Consider the following 12,783-nt stretch of genomic DNA (forward strand, 5'->3'; position numbering starts at 1 on the left):
GTCATAGGCTTTCTTATAGATGATACATGATTGGGATTTTTTTTATATATATATATATATATATATATATATATATATATATATATATATATATATATATCAGAGCTTACATGCTCATTAAATCACTTTCAACATTAAATCAGATGTTATGAGCTGTCAAATAAGGTGAGGTCAGCCTTGTCCCTGGAAAACATTATAAAAAAATGCTTATAATAAAAGGATAAAATATTAATATTCAATGCCTTAATTGACTATCTTCCAAGGAATTTATCAATTCAGTAAGACGTCAAAAAAGGCAAAGAAAGCTATAAAGAAGCATCCTGTATACCTGCAACAGCCACTGTCAACATGAAAGAAAGAGGTTTCATACCCAAAAGCTGCAGCAAATAACCATGGCGACATGTTACCTTTCTCTGTTCATAGGAAAGAGGCTAAGAGCCTTTATTCAAAAGCACACCGTTAATTAATGTCTGACCTCATGGTTGTTGTATAAAGGAAAAAGCCATCCAAATGTTATAAATCACATATATGATTAAATTAAAGGAGATTAAATTATTCTATTTTATGATAGGAACTTTGAATATTTAGGAGGTGTCTCAAGGATTAGCTCATGAGGACAATCAGTCATTAATGGAAAATAAGAGAAATACCAAAAAATTATTGAAACTTGTATAGAAAAGTATTCATCAGACTGGGGTGATTAGTCTTATTGCAGTAGACTTATTGATTAGAACACAGAAGACGAGGACCATGAAGCAACGCCGCATGCAAGCTACGAAACACTGTGGCTGTTTCTCTATTCATAAGAACACGAATGGACCCATGTCCTCGCCAAGTATGTTCTTGAGAAGAACACAGGAAAGTGTGGACTCTGGGAGAACAGGAGCATCCAATATAAATATTGGTCAATTGGAACAGAAGCGTACTCGTGATGTCACCACATGCCCCGGTCGTCTGGAGCTGCGTTTCACCTCCTGTTATTAATAGTCTCAAGATGATAATAAATTCTGACTTTTTTTCATTTAGTGAAGGAATAATAATGAACACAGTCAGATAAACACAAATCAAATGAACATTTTGCCAAATTACACAAAAAAATCGCCATCGGTCCTTCACACACAGCTATGCAGAGAGAGGGCTGCTGTTGGACCGGCTACCGTTAGCCCTGGCTGCTGTTACCCTCAGAGGTTCGCTGGTTGCCGTGCTCCTCTCAACTTCAGAAATGTTTTAAAAAACTACGCATTAAATCTGTAAATGGCCCATTTAATGATGCTTAAAAGTATAATGTTCTCGCCTTAAATGAATGAGAACTTTTAACTTCATACTATGAGCTCTGTGAGCGCTCCATTGGAAGCTGCTGCTGCCGCAGTGCATGCTGGGACAGCTGTCGATCTCAAGAACGGACAAGTCTGCTCTGATGCATGCTGGGTAAAGATGGAAGGGCGAGAACAACATCCGGGGACTTTGTCTGTTCTCGGTCTGTTGTTCTTATGAATTGGAACAGTATGAGGGCTGAGGCTGATGATGTTTCAAGAGCACATGAGAACGCACAAGTACACATATTGAGAAACGGCCTGTGTCTTCTGAGACTCTGAACTGGTCAGCGGTAACTGCCTGATTGTATCAGCTGAGCTGAAACACCCTGATGAGTCAAAAGGACGAAACCTCAGCCCATGCAGCCAGCAGCCGTCGGCCAGCACTGATTTAATCCGCAGTAAGAATCTGTCTGCTACGCAAAAGATCCAAAGTCTCCCCCTCAGACCTTAGTAGTCATCCTTAGAAAGAATTAGGATATTTAGTTAAGATTTATCTCTTCATTTTTTTTATTTTTTGCTAACAGTAATTCCTTGCTAAAAGAACGTTCATTAAAGAAGCATATAACATTTTCAAAACTGTGTTGAACTTGGATTTATGAAGTCACCTTTTTATTAAGTTCTTTGGTCATAAAATAGACTTAGAATGTGGTTCATAAAATGATTGGGAGGTCTTTAAATGTTGCCTGTAGTAAAACATAATTTTTAACCAAAACCCTTGGAGATTTAGCGACTAAAGCCTGACCTTATCCAAGCAACAAGTGCTGTTCTATGAGGATAGGAGCCACCGTTAACTAGCCACGGCTGTTAGGTAGCCCACTGCTTCAGGCTACCAGGTTGTTTGACTTGTCTACTGAAAGAGAGTGTGGGGCTAGAATGTTAAGGGTGAAAACAAAATCCATCTCACAGGAGCTCTAATTAGGATAATATTTGTTAAGTTTGGAGATCTTAGATCCCAGGTTGGTTTGAGCTGTGAACTATTGTGAGGACTTCACTAGCCATGTCATTAACTACTTTTTTACTCTTGTGTAATTTCTTGGATGTTCACTTTTTAATGTGGCTTTAGTAAAAAAAAAAAAAAAAAGAGGTAACCAGAAGTAACCAGTAAAAAAAAATTTACTTGCAGCTGTAGACAAAGTCAAATGTACAGTATTAAACCTTTTGTGTACCTATGACATATACTGGTGAGGGTTCTCCTCCAATATACCTTTAAGGTTGGGAAGTATTAGAAAAGCTGAATCCCTAAAGAGTTTGTTTGAAAAAAGAATGAAAATAGAGATATACATAGATGAAAGGGTCCACCCATCAGTCTCTGAAAGGGGAGTCGTTAAAGGAGATTGTTGGCCTGGCTGAATAGACGAGATCCTCCTGTTCTCCTTAGAGGGAGGACCTCGTTCATTCCAGATGGGTGGACTTTTTCATCGATTCCAATTTGCATGTTTTCAAAACAAAAACAAGGCTTTGTTGGGCTACTGTATAAAGCCTGCAACTCAACGCTATTTCTGACATTTTGAATTGAAAAAGCTTCCTGGATGGGAAGCGAAACATCTTCAGACTTTTAAACAAAGTCCAGTGGATTGTTTTTTATTATCTTTTTTGGAATGTACCTATGAAACTAAACCAATCAGCTGCAAAAGGCCAATAAGCTCAGTAGTGCTTTATGGGCTGAGTCACATCAGCCATTGCTTTTATTAAAAGTATTGATTCGCTGAAGTTACTTGTTAAAATGAATAAGAATAAAAACCGGCGTCCCTGAAATGTATTTGAATGGTGGAAGCCTGTATGTCAGACCATTTTTTCCAATTTAGTTATTGGCTGTGTAGCTGAAATTCTATATTTAGTTTTCTTTTACAGGCTGAATACCAACAGAACTCCTTTAAATATAAACATGTAATGGTTTTAGTTTGGACTCCCGCTGGTACTCCTTAAGCAAAGGAGAAGGAGGCTGACTGTTAAAAGCACAGGGCAAGTTCTCCATCTTTCCCACTATTACTTTTTGTGGAGCTGAAAAATTATGTCTTTATATGAATCCGGCTTGAGTCCTGCAGCTGTCTGCATCATTTAGGTTTGAAAAGGATAACACACAAAAAAAGATATAAAATAAAAAAAAAACTGAATCTAAGTACCACATATTCTTAAACTGCTTACATTTTGCACCATAATTAACTCTTTTCTTCTTTTTGATTAATGTAAATGTGGATAAAGATGTCAACATATTTAGAATGGTGTGATATACAATTTAAGAGAAACACAGCAGTCTGCTGCTGAGCTGCAGCTCAGAGTGAGAGAACCACTCAGGATCAGACTGTTTGACATGTTCCGCATGCATTAGGAATTATAACTCTGATTGATGAACTGGTTCCAGTGGTTCTGCCCACCATGGCTGCCCCTACAGAAGCAAGTGCTTACAAATGGCTACAGCAGAGGCCAGAAATGTTCAGGCTGTACAGCGGCACGCAGAGAAGGGTATCGACAATGAGAACAACATGCACTGATTCTCTCCGCTGTCTGATAATAGCCATGCAGAGGCGATCACGCCAAGTTGCATTCTGAACCCGAATGTGACTCCTGGTGGGCAATGCAGGAACTTTACTTCCATGACTTTGATTGATTTTTGCCAGTGAATGAGTCACAGCAGCACCAGGTTGTGATCGACGTAGTGAAATGCTTTCCCAGCTATAGTGGGTACGGAAAGTTTTCAGAGCATTTTACACTCTTTGTTTCAGGGCATGTCTTGACAGAAAAAAAATACAAATTATATAGAAAATCCTGCAAATTTAATAAAATAGAAAATGGAAATATGATGTTTGTTGGTATTTAGGCCCTTTGCTGTGAAACTCATATTTTCCTCACATGTTGTTCATTTCTTCTGATATTTTTGTGAGCTGGTTCTATGTCTTCATCGGACTCCAGCTGTGTTTAATTAAACTGAGTGGACTTAATTAGGAAAGGCACACACCTGTCTATGTAAGACCTTACAGAACACAGTTCATGTCAGGGCAAACGAGAATCATGAGGTGGAAGGAACTGCTCAAGGAGCTCAGAGACAGAATGGTGGAAACANTGAGGTGGAAGGAACTGCTCAAGGAGCTCAGAGACAGAATGGTGGAAACATGCAGACCTGGTCAAGGTTATAGTGTCTGCAGCATTCAAGTTTCCAAATGAAAGAAGTTTGGGACGACCAGAACTCTTCTGAGACCCGACCGTGCAGCCAAACTGCAATTGAGAGAGAGAGCCTAGGTGTGCAAAGTGAAGCACAAACCAAAGATCACTGTGGCAGAGCTAAAGAGATGCATGGAGATGGGGAATTTCCCACAACTATCACTGCAACCCTCCACCAGTTGGAAGGCTTTATGGAAGAGTGGCCTGATGAAAGCCTCTACTAAGTGCAAGGAATAAGAAAGCCTGGATTGAGTTCACCAAAAAAAGGACTGAGACGGATGAGACCAAAACTGAAGTTGTGGGCCTTGTTCTACTGTAAGCAGTATGTGAGGAGAAAACCCAGCAGTGCTTATCCCAACAGTTTAACATGGTGATGGCAGCATCATGCTATGGGCATGTTTTTCAACTGCAGGGATACGTCAACTTTGCACATAGGTAATAGCACATAGGTGAAATAAGAAAGCAGTGGCTTCAGAACATCTCTGAGAGCATTCTAGACAGAACCAGCCTTGAGTTCAACTTAAACCCAACAGAGCATCTCTGTAGACTTGATAATGGCCGTCCACCTCGTCAACATCCCGCCTGACACATCTCCAGAGGATCTGCAAGGAGGAATATCAGATACCCAGGTATGAAAACCGTTTAGCATGATTTCGAAGAAGATTCATACGAGCAGAAAAGGGTTCTTCTATTTCAGGGGTCGGCAACCCAAACTGCTCAAAGAGCCATAATGGACCAAAAAACAAATCTGTTTGGAGCTGCAAAAATGTGAAAAAAAAGGACTATGTGGGCTTAAATATATAATAAGCATTTATGATTAAATGTTTATCCTTGATCAAATGTCACGTCATGTGACTCTGCTGTACGATAGTTGGTGCTTTAAGTTTAAATTCCATTACAATATTATTTTATTAAGTTTGGTTGTATGTAAATTATAGAAATACAATAAAGAAACCAGATTTTTTTGAGGATTTTGGGGGGGAGGAAATTGAAGTTCCCATCCCTAGATCAGGGCGCTACCTGTTCAATCTGTGAACGGTTTTCCATACTTGCAACAAAACTAGCAGCAGTAGTGGAGTTTGGAGATGCAATCCACTTCTTTAATCTATCTTTGCGCTCAACTAATTAATTCAGAGGTTCTGCAAACACACTTTTTCACTCACTCCTAAATGGTGGTCGGTTGCATATTTAGCCTTCCCTTGAAATGCCTTTCCAAATTACTCTTTTTATTATTTTACAAATTCTTATTCCAAAGCAAAAATGCAGGCAATCCTTCCGCATTTGTAATAAAAGCAAAAAATTTCTGTCCAATCTTCTTTGAATCCTCTTTTCTCATCAGCTATCTTTCTTTTTTTTACCTTTTGGATCTGTTAGAAAGCTCATGTTGTTTAAATTTTTTCAATTGGAAACTGGTCATTTATATTGTATTTTCGGCAAGCTTTCTGATGTCTGACGCTCATGAACGCACCATAGGCGTTCCAAACCCATTGAACGCATGACACCTGCGTGTGAGATGCCTGACATTTTTTTTTCTCCGTATAAAGCAGTGTATAGCTCGTTATTTCCATTCTTAACATTCATCCTTTATATCAATATACCTACTTGACTTTCTGTGCACGACAGAGTATTAGGGCCAGGCTAGAGTTACAACATTATCTCAAAAATAAAGAAAAAAAAAATCACTAGCCTGGCCCTAAAAAGAGATTTTCTTTTTCTTTTATTTTGAGAATAAAGTTGTAAAATTACGAGAACAAATTTGTAACACTACAAGAATAATGTCTAAAATTATGAGAATAAAGTCGTAATATTCTGAAGTGGTGGGTCTGAGTGTATATACAGAAATTAAATGTATTTTTCTATTTACCTATTTTAGCAAATTGCTGCAAGGAAACAAAGAATGCACATTTTTAAAGGGTCTGACTATTTTCTGTAACCACTGTAAAGTAAAGAATAATAAAGCCAATTAATGATGGTATGTATGTTTTCTGCTTTGCGACATAGATCTAAAACACATATATCCTTTTCTGAGATCTTTTCACATTTTGTCTCTTTACAAATTTAATCTTGATTTTTTTTTTTTTGCTATTTTATGCAAACACTTTGCTTTTCTTTTTTTTAAGTCAAAGAGAAAAACCCCACAACTACCTCCATTAAAAGAATATACAGCATAGGTATATGAAAAGTTCTTTCTTTATCACTATGGTAACATTTAACTCTTTAGTAAAGCATCAAGCATGGACTCAGAATAAGGAATTCTTTGCAAACAATGTGTGGCCTTTCCTCCATGATTCATTAATAAACTGTCTTGGACAAGCTCTATATCAGCAAAATACTTCAGTTTTTTAAAGAAGTACATCATGTCATGCACATGTCTGCAGAAATCATGTATGACAGAATGCAGAGTAAAGAGCTTTGGGGTCTTTAAGGTGGATAAAGAACTCTAAAAGTAAGGACATTTACCATTTCAGCATTTGATTAGACAAACCTGCACAGATGAGTCATAACTAATGACCTAAGACATGTTCAAATCCCTCAAGGCAAAAAAAATCAGAGCATACGCATGCTAAGCTCTGACCAAATACCAAATTCACCAGCCAAACACGCAAACACTGAGACAACAGCTGACACAGTGCGATGACGCACGTATGAATATCAGAACCGATGTTCAGGGATCAGAGAATGACTGAAATCCAACACAAATCGGACCAGAAACATGAATTAATTCATATTCAGTGAATCAACTGTTCCAAATGAAGCCTGACTCAGACAACGAGCTGAATGCAGACATGTTACAGCAATTAGAAAAGAGACGCTTCATCACATACATTGCTTTGTGACCCAAAGCAGCACTTCTTAAATGGTGAATTAACTTCAAAACAACAGTAAATGGAATAAAAATAGCATGGATTTAACAAAGTCTTTAAGGACAGCTTCAATTGATGCTTCGTTACCCACTAAAAGTAGAAACAGCATCCAGAATAAAATTTGTTTTAGGAAGCAGAGCAAACGGTGGAAGATCAAAATCATTTACCATTGAATAAAGCACTGATAACAAAGTTCTCTATTCTCCTCTGAGCATTTCTTTTTGATGAGCCTTGATGGTTGATGAGCTTTCATCTCTTGGCGACCAGTGCCAGGTGTAATAACAGTTAGTATCTGCGTTTGTTTCGCATTGAACAAGTGATATAATTACTTCTCAAATACCGTAATACTGTAGCATTACTTTACTGTAGCATTATGTTACGTGTAAACTGAGGAACACAGAATGAGAGGTGAGCAATTGAGCAAAGCCATGAATTTATAAAAAAGGCGCTTGTTGAAGTCAGATGCTACATTCAGACCGCAAGCATAGGAGGCAGAAAAAAAGCTTCTGCTGCTTCATTTTTTATGCTTGTCCACATTAAGGTCAGACGCGTATTAAAAGCAGCTTTGATGCTCCTGCAGCATGTCAGTGAAGTGTGTCCAGATGCGTCTGATGCTTCTGCTGCTCCTGTGTTCAATGCCAGACAGCGGCTTTGCTATAGTTTCTGTGATCAGTGGGTAAAAATTTGTTTTGATATGTTTTTAAGTTAGAAAGTTCACCTGAAAGCTTCATATGTGCAGTCAGTTCATCCATATTACGATCCTGCCTTCAAATGTGGCAAAAATGCTGAAGGTTTATTCCTGTTAAAAGGGAGTTTTTCCTCTCCACTGTCGCTACAAGTATGCTTAGAGTTTCCTAAGATAGAAAACTTTGAATCAATTTGACTGGATGATCTGTTGAACTGTTAAGTGCATTGAGATGCCATTTGATGTGAATTGGCGCTATAGAAATAAACTCACTTGAATTGAAATGAAATATTATTTTGCTGTCAGAGCCGCTCAGTACACTCCCTGTGCACCGGCGGTTCTCTGTGCCTGGAAATCCCGTTAAACAGCAGCTTTTGGCCTTTCGCATCTTCGTATTTTGCAGGTTTCGACATTTTAAGTGGAATGAGGAGTGATCATAGCGCTCTTCATCAGCTGTACTGTGTCTCTCTCCCTGCCAGCTCCCAGATCAGCTTCTCTGATTGGCTGATGAGGCGCATCCAGCAGCAAAAACCCTGATTTCTCCAACTCTAGCAGTTGCTCAGAACCGATGCTCCTGCTGCTCGAAACGCGCTACAGGAAATTTTGCTGTGCCTTGATGCGTGTCAACCATTGACTTTGCATGTAAACTAGCTGCTTCTACCTTGTGCGGTCTGAACGTAGAAAAAGGCTAAATGTTCCTGTGATGTATTCATTATGTTTTTGTATATGTTGGTTAGAAGCATCTCTGATCCAACTGAGCGCCTCACATCATCCCAACAAAGACTGACAGCTGCTGCATTTTTAAACGCATGTTCTTTATTTTCAGACTGAATTCCCTTAAACTGTTTACATTTTTTCACTCAGAAAAGCTGGGATTACAGTCCTTCTAGAAGATTTTAAAGCCGGTTTCATACTGTTGCAAACTATGTTTTATTTTTTGTTAAATTGCTTGAAAATTCTTAAATTTTCAGCCTCACACCTTTTTTCATCCAGTTAAATGCTGTCAATGTGCAAAAATATAAAGTTTCCAAACATGTGATCTGTTTTATTTTTCTTTTATCATGAACAGTAAACATAGCTGCTTCTATGTAATTATATTGGAACTCACTTATCCAACCAAAAAAACCAAACTAGTGCAAATTAATATAACTAATATAACCAAGTTACTACTGTACATTTGCTATTTTTTTGAAGAAGTAATCAGTGACTATAACTAGCTACTTTTTTAGACTAACGTTCCAAATATTGTTGGCTAAAATAAGTGTGCAGTTTAACACCTCTTCCTTAGCAGCACCACATACTGAGATATTTATTTCTTCTTTACTGATCCAGTATGATGATCCTCTATTTATCAATCATCACCTCACTGAAAACGGTTTGGTCTGGAGTTTACTTCATGGATTCAGAAATAGTGAATGATTTATATGGGAGCATCTAGAGAGCAAGAAAAAATGTGATGAAAGTTTTCCATCTAAGGAAAACCAGTTGATTGCATCGACTCATTGACTTGAATGCAATCTCTCTCACTAAACATGCTTGTAGCGACAGTGGAGAGGAAACACTCCCTTTTAACAGCAAGAAACCTCCAGCAGAACCAGGCTCAGTGTGAGCGGCCATCTGCTGAGACAGAAGACTGAAAAGTACTTTTTTATAAATATAAAAATTACAAAGATAAGGTGAATTAAAGGTATCCTGACTGATTTGGCTTTTGAAACTTCTCAACACAATGGTTTCTCTTAACAACCACAGAATTGTGATTCTTATTGTTGGTGCTTGCAAACAATATAAACAACTTAAGCAGTAGGAGCTATGCTGGAGATTTTAATTTTCAAATAATTAATAATTACTTATTGATTACGGACTCAAAAAAAAAGCCTTAGATGGTCTGAGGCAGAACTGGGGTGGGGGATGTTCAATTTCATCACCTCTGAAAAAAGCAGTTCTCCTCAAAACCAGATGGCGGCAGCTCTTATACCATCATGTAGAATGTCCTACTCTGAAACTTTAGTTAGTATAATAACTAGTGTTGCACTGATACCGATGCCAGTATCGGGCATCGGTATCCAGCACTAAAATGATGGTGTCGGTATCGGCGAGTACCAACAGATAGGGCACCGATACCATTTTGAGAGCTAAAAGTTTATTCAACTAGTGTCCCCCATTTCATGTAGGCAATAAAAAGTTCTACTGGATTCACTTTGTATTAGTTTTTCTCCTGCTTCTTAAAGGTAGGCAGCAGCTTGACAAAGCCATGATGGCAATTATTTTACATCCAAGTAGTTTGCAGTTCTTCATATATACACAAAAACATCAATTTCAAACAGATGGGATCTGTATTGGCCGATACTGAACAGCCAGGTATTGGGGCCAAAAAATGGCATCAGTGCAACACTAATATTAACCCAAACCAGACAAAAGCAATTCATTATTCACAATTGAAGATGACAAATATAAAATATATGCTCTATAAACAATTAGTCTTTATGTGGTAGAGCTGTTTGTCTCAATTCCCAGTAGATCTCATGTCTAACCATTTATTATGTTAAATAACACTGATGTTTAAATATTTGGGTAGCTTACTTAGGAAGGGCTTTAATGAACTCTGTTGTGTTTTTAGTGAATTATTCGGAAAATATAGATGTTGTTCTTCATTCATTTCCCTGTTTGTTCACTGTGATCAGTATAGATTGACCGTAAAATGTTTTTGGCTTCTATCAGTTTTCAGCCACTCCTCAGAGGACATCAGTCCCTCCCTGGACATATGAAGTTTCCTCCATTGATTGATCCAGTGGTAGCATGAAGATAAATAACTTCTGAACTCCCTGAGAATTACAAACTTGGTCTGGAAACTCTGATTTTTATTGGACTCCAGCATTTGTCAGGTGATGAAACAACCACTGTTTCTGAAGAACCAGAAGCAGGAGTTGGCGTTTAAACTTGGCCAGCTCTGCAGCACTTCCTGCTGCTCCTCACGCTCTTTGCTTTCAGCGACAAAGATAATAAAGCTGAGTGTATCAGCGTTTCGGAATCCTCTTTTCTCCATTCTTCATATTGATGCAGGAACAGAAGCAAAACTCAGAACCCCCCCCCCCCCCCCCCCCCCCCAATCACCAATAGAAATTACATCATTGAGTGAGAGCAGCAATACAATGTGCTGACCTTGCAGTTTGTCTATTATGAGCTAGCGGCTAACATTAACAGCATTGGGCTGCGAGTCAGTGTGTGTGGTCGTTAACGAGGATTACAGGCAAAGTATTTTCCCGGCCAGAATATATCGGTTTTGGACTTTAATCATGCAGAATGACCTGAACAGAACCTGAGCAGCCTGCAGAGTGTCTGCAAACTTTCAAACATTGACATGTTTTTTTGTTTTTGTGGTCAACAAGTTCCAGTATGTGTGCCTCTTTTCAAAAATAAAAATGACAACTTCAAGTCCTGCTTTTGGTCTGATTCATTTCTGTGGAGAATATATATGAATATATTCTGCCATAGATACTGCACTACAAAGCAAAACAATGTTTATCTAAGATCTATGACAAATAGAAATGTAGAAAGAAAGAAAATAAACACAAACCAAACATGATAGAGAGAGGAGATAAATATTCATTCCGAACATTAAAGCCCTGATCTGATAAGTTAGAAAAACAATCAGTCCTTAAAGCTGCAAGACTGAAGATGAATCAGGAACAGACACCTTGGTTTTCCAGAACTCATAAATAGTCATTGATTGAACCAATAAATAAACATTACACTGTTAAGAAAAGTCTGTATGCACACATTAAAATCACAATTAATAACATGTATTTTTAGTACTTTTGATGATATATCTATAACTATATAACTACCATATCTCCCAGAGGCAAAACTTAGAAGTCCTTCAAATAACTATTAGATTTGCTGCATAAAGACAATCTGTTTTTCTTTGACATCATGGAGAGAAATTTGTTCAACTGTTACGGCAAAAACACTATATTGCTGCAGAAGGAGTGGAAGCTCGCCAGCTTTTCATTATAATCTGCCGGACGTCGCTGAGCAACTGTAGTCCTGGTCCAGATGGAAAAATTGCACCGTTTCATAAAACGAAAGCACCACAATGGACGACCTTGAAAATGTTCAATTTTCATTTCTTCCGAATTCTCTCGCAGCTGCTCGATTTCCATGTTCCTCTGCATAGCTGATAGCCTTCAGTTTAAACTGTGCTTCATAGACGTGTCTCTTTGCCATTTTTAGGGTTAAGACAACAATGTTCTGCATAAAGCACATACCTGTTCTTTTATACACAAGCCACGCCCACACTTCCCCCTTTAACGTTCTCACATACTCATGGTGGTCTCAACAACGTCCGCAGATAGGGCGCACCGCACCATAGGGCGCGCCGCACATTTTAAGGGGAAAAAAAGACGTTTATATGCGCCTTATAGTCGTGAAAATATGGTAAATGGAAAGTTTTGATAAATGCAATCCAGGTTGCAGGTCTTGAGAGGAACACAAATGTACTTCTTGTTTTTTTTGTGGGTTTTTTTTTTTTTACAGCTGCTTACTTTCAGCCCAATACAAATCCTCACTCTTGTCCAATGAAAACGTTAATGCTAATCATGGAGACCAATAGAAATGTGTCTTTGTTCCTAGCTGCTGAAATCATTTCACTGATCTAAGCTGCTGCTGATGCTTCAGGGGTTCTGCTCAGTTTAAGTGGAAACCATGAAGTTTATTCCTTCAGATATGTTGATGCCTTGTGCTGTCTGATAAAATGTTCTAT

General features: G+C 38.2%; 1 protein-coding gene across 6 annotated transcripts in view; it reads left to right on the top strand.

The window, feature by feature from the left end:
- Positions 1 to 12,783, top strand: part of LOC107086970 (VPS10 domain-containing receptor SorCS1-like) — a 308,080-nt gene that overhangs the window by 184,930 nt on the left and 110,367 nt on the right. The window lies entirely within an intron of this gene.

This window comes from Cyprinodon variegatus, unplaced genomic scaffold, assembly GCF_000732505.1.
Source record: "Cyprinodon variegatus isolate N-32 unplaced genomic scaffold, C_variegatus-1.0 Scaffold169, whole genome shotgun sequence".
In the NCBI taxonomy this organism is placed as follows: Eukaryota; Metazoa; Chordata; class Actinopteri; order Cyprinodontiformes; family Cyprinodontidae; genus Cyprinodon; species Cyprinodon variegatus.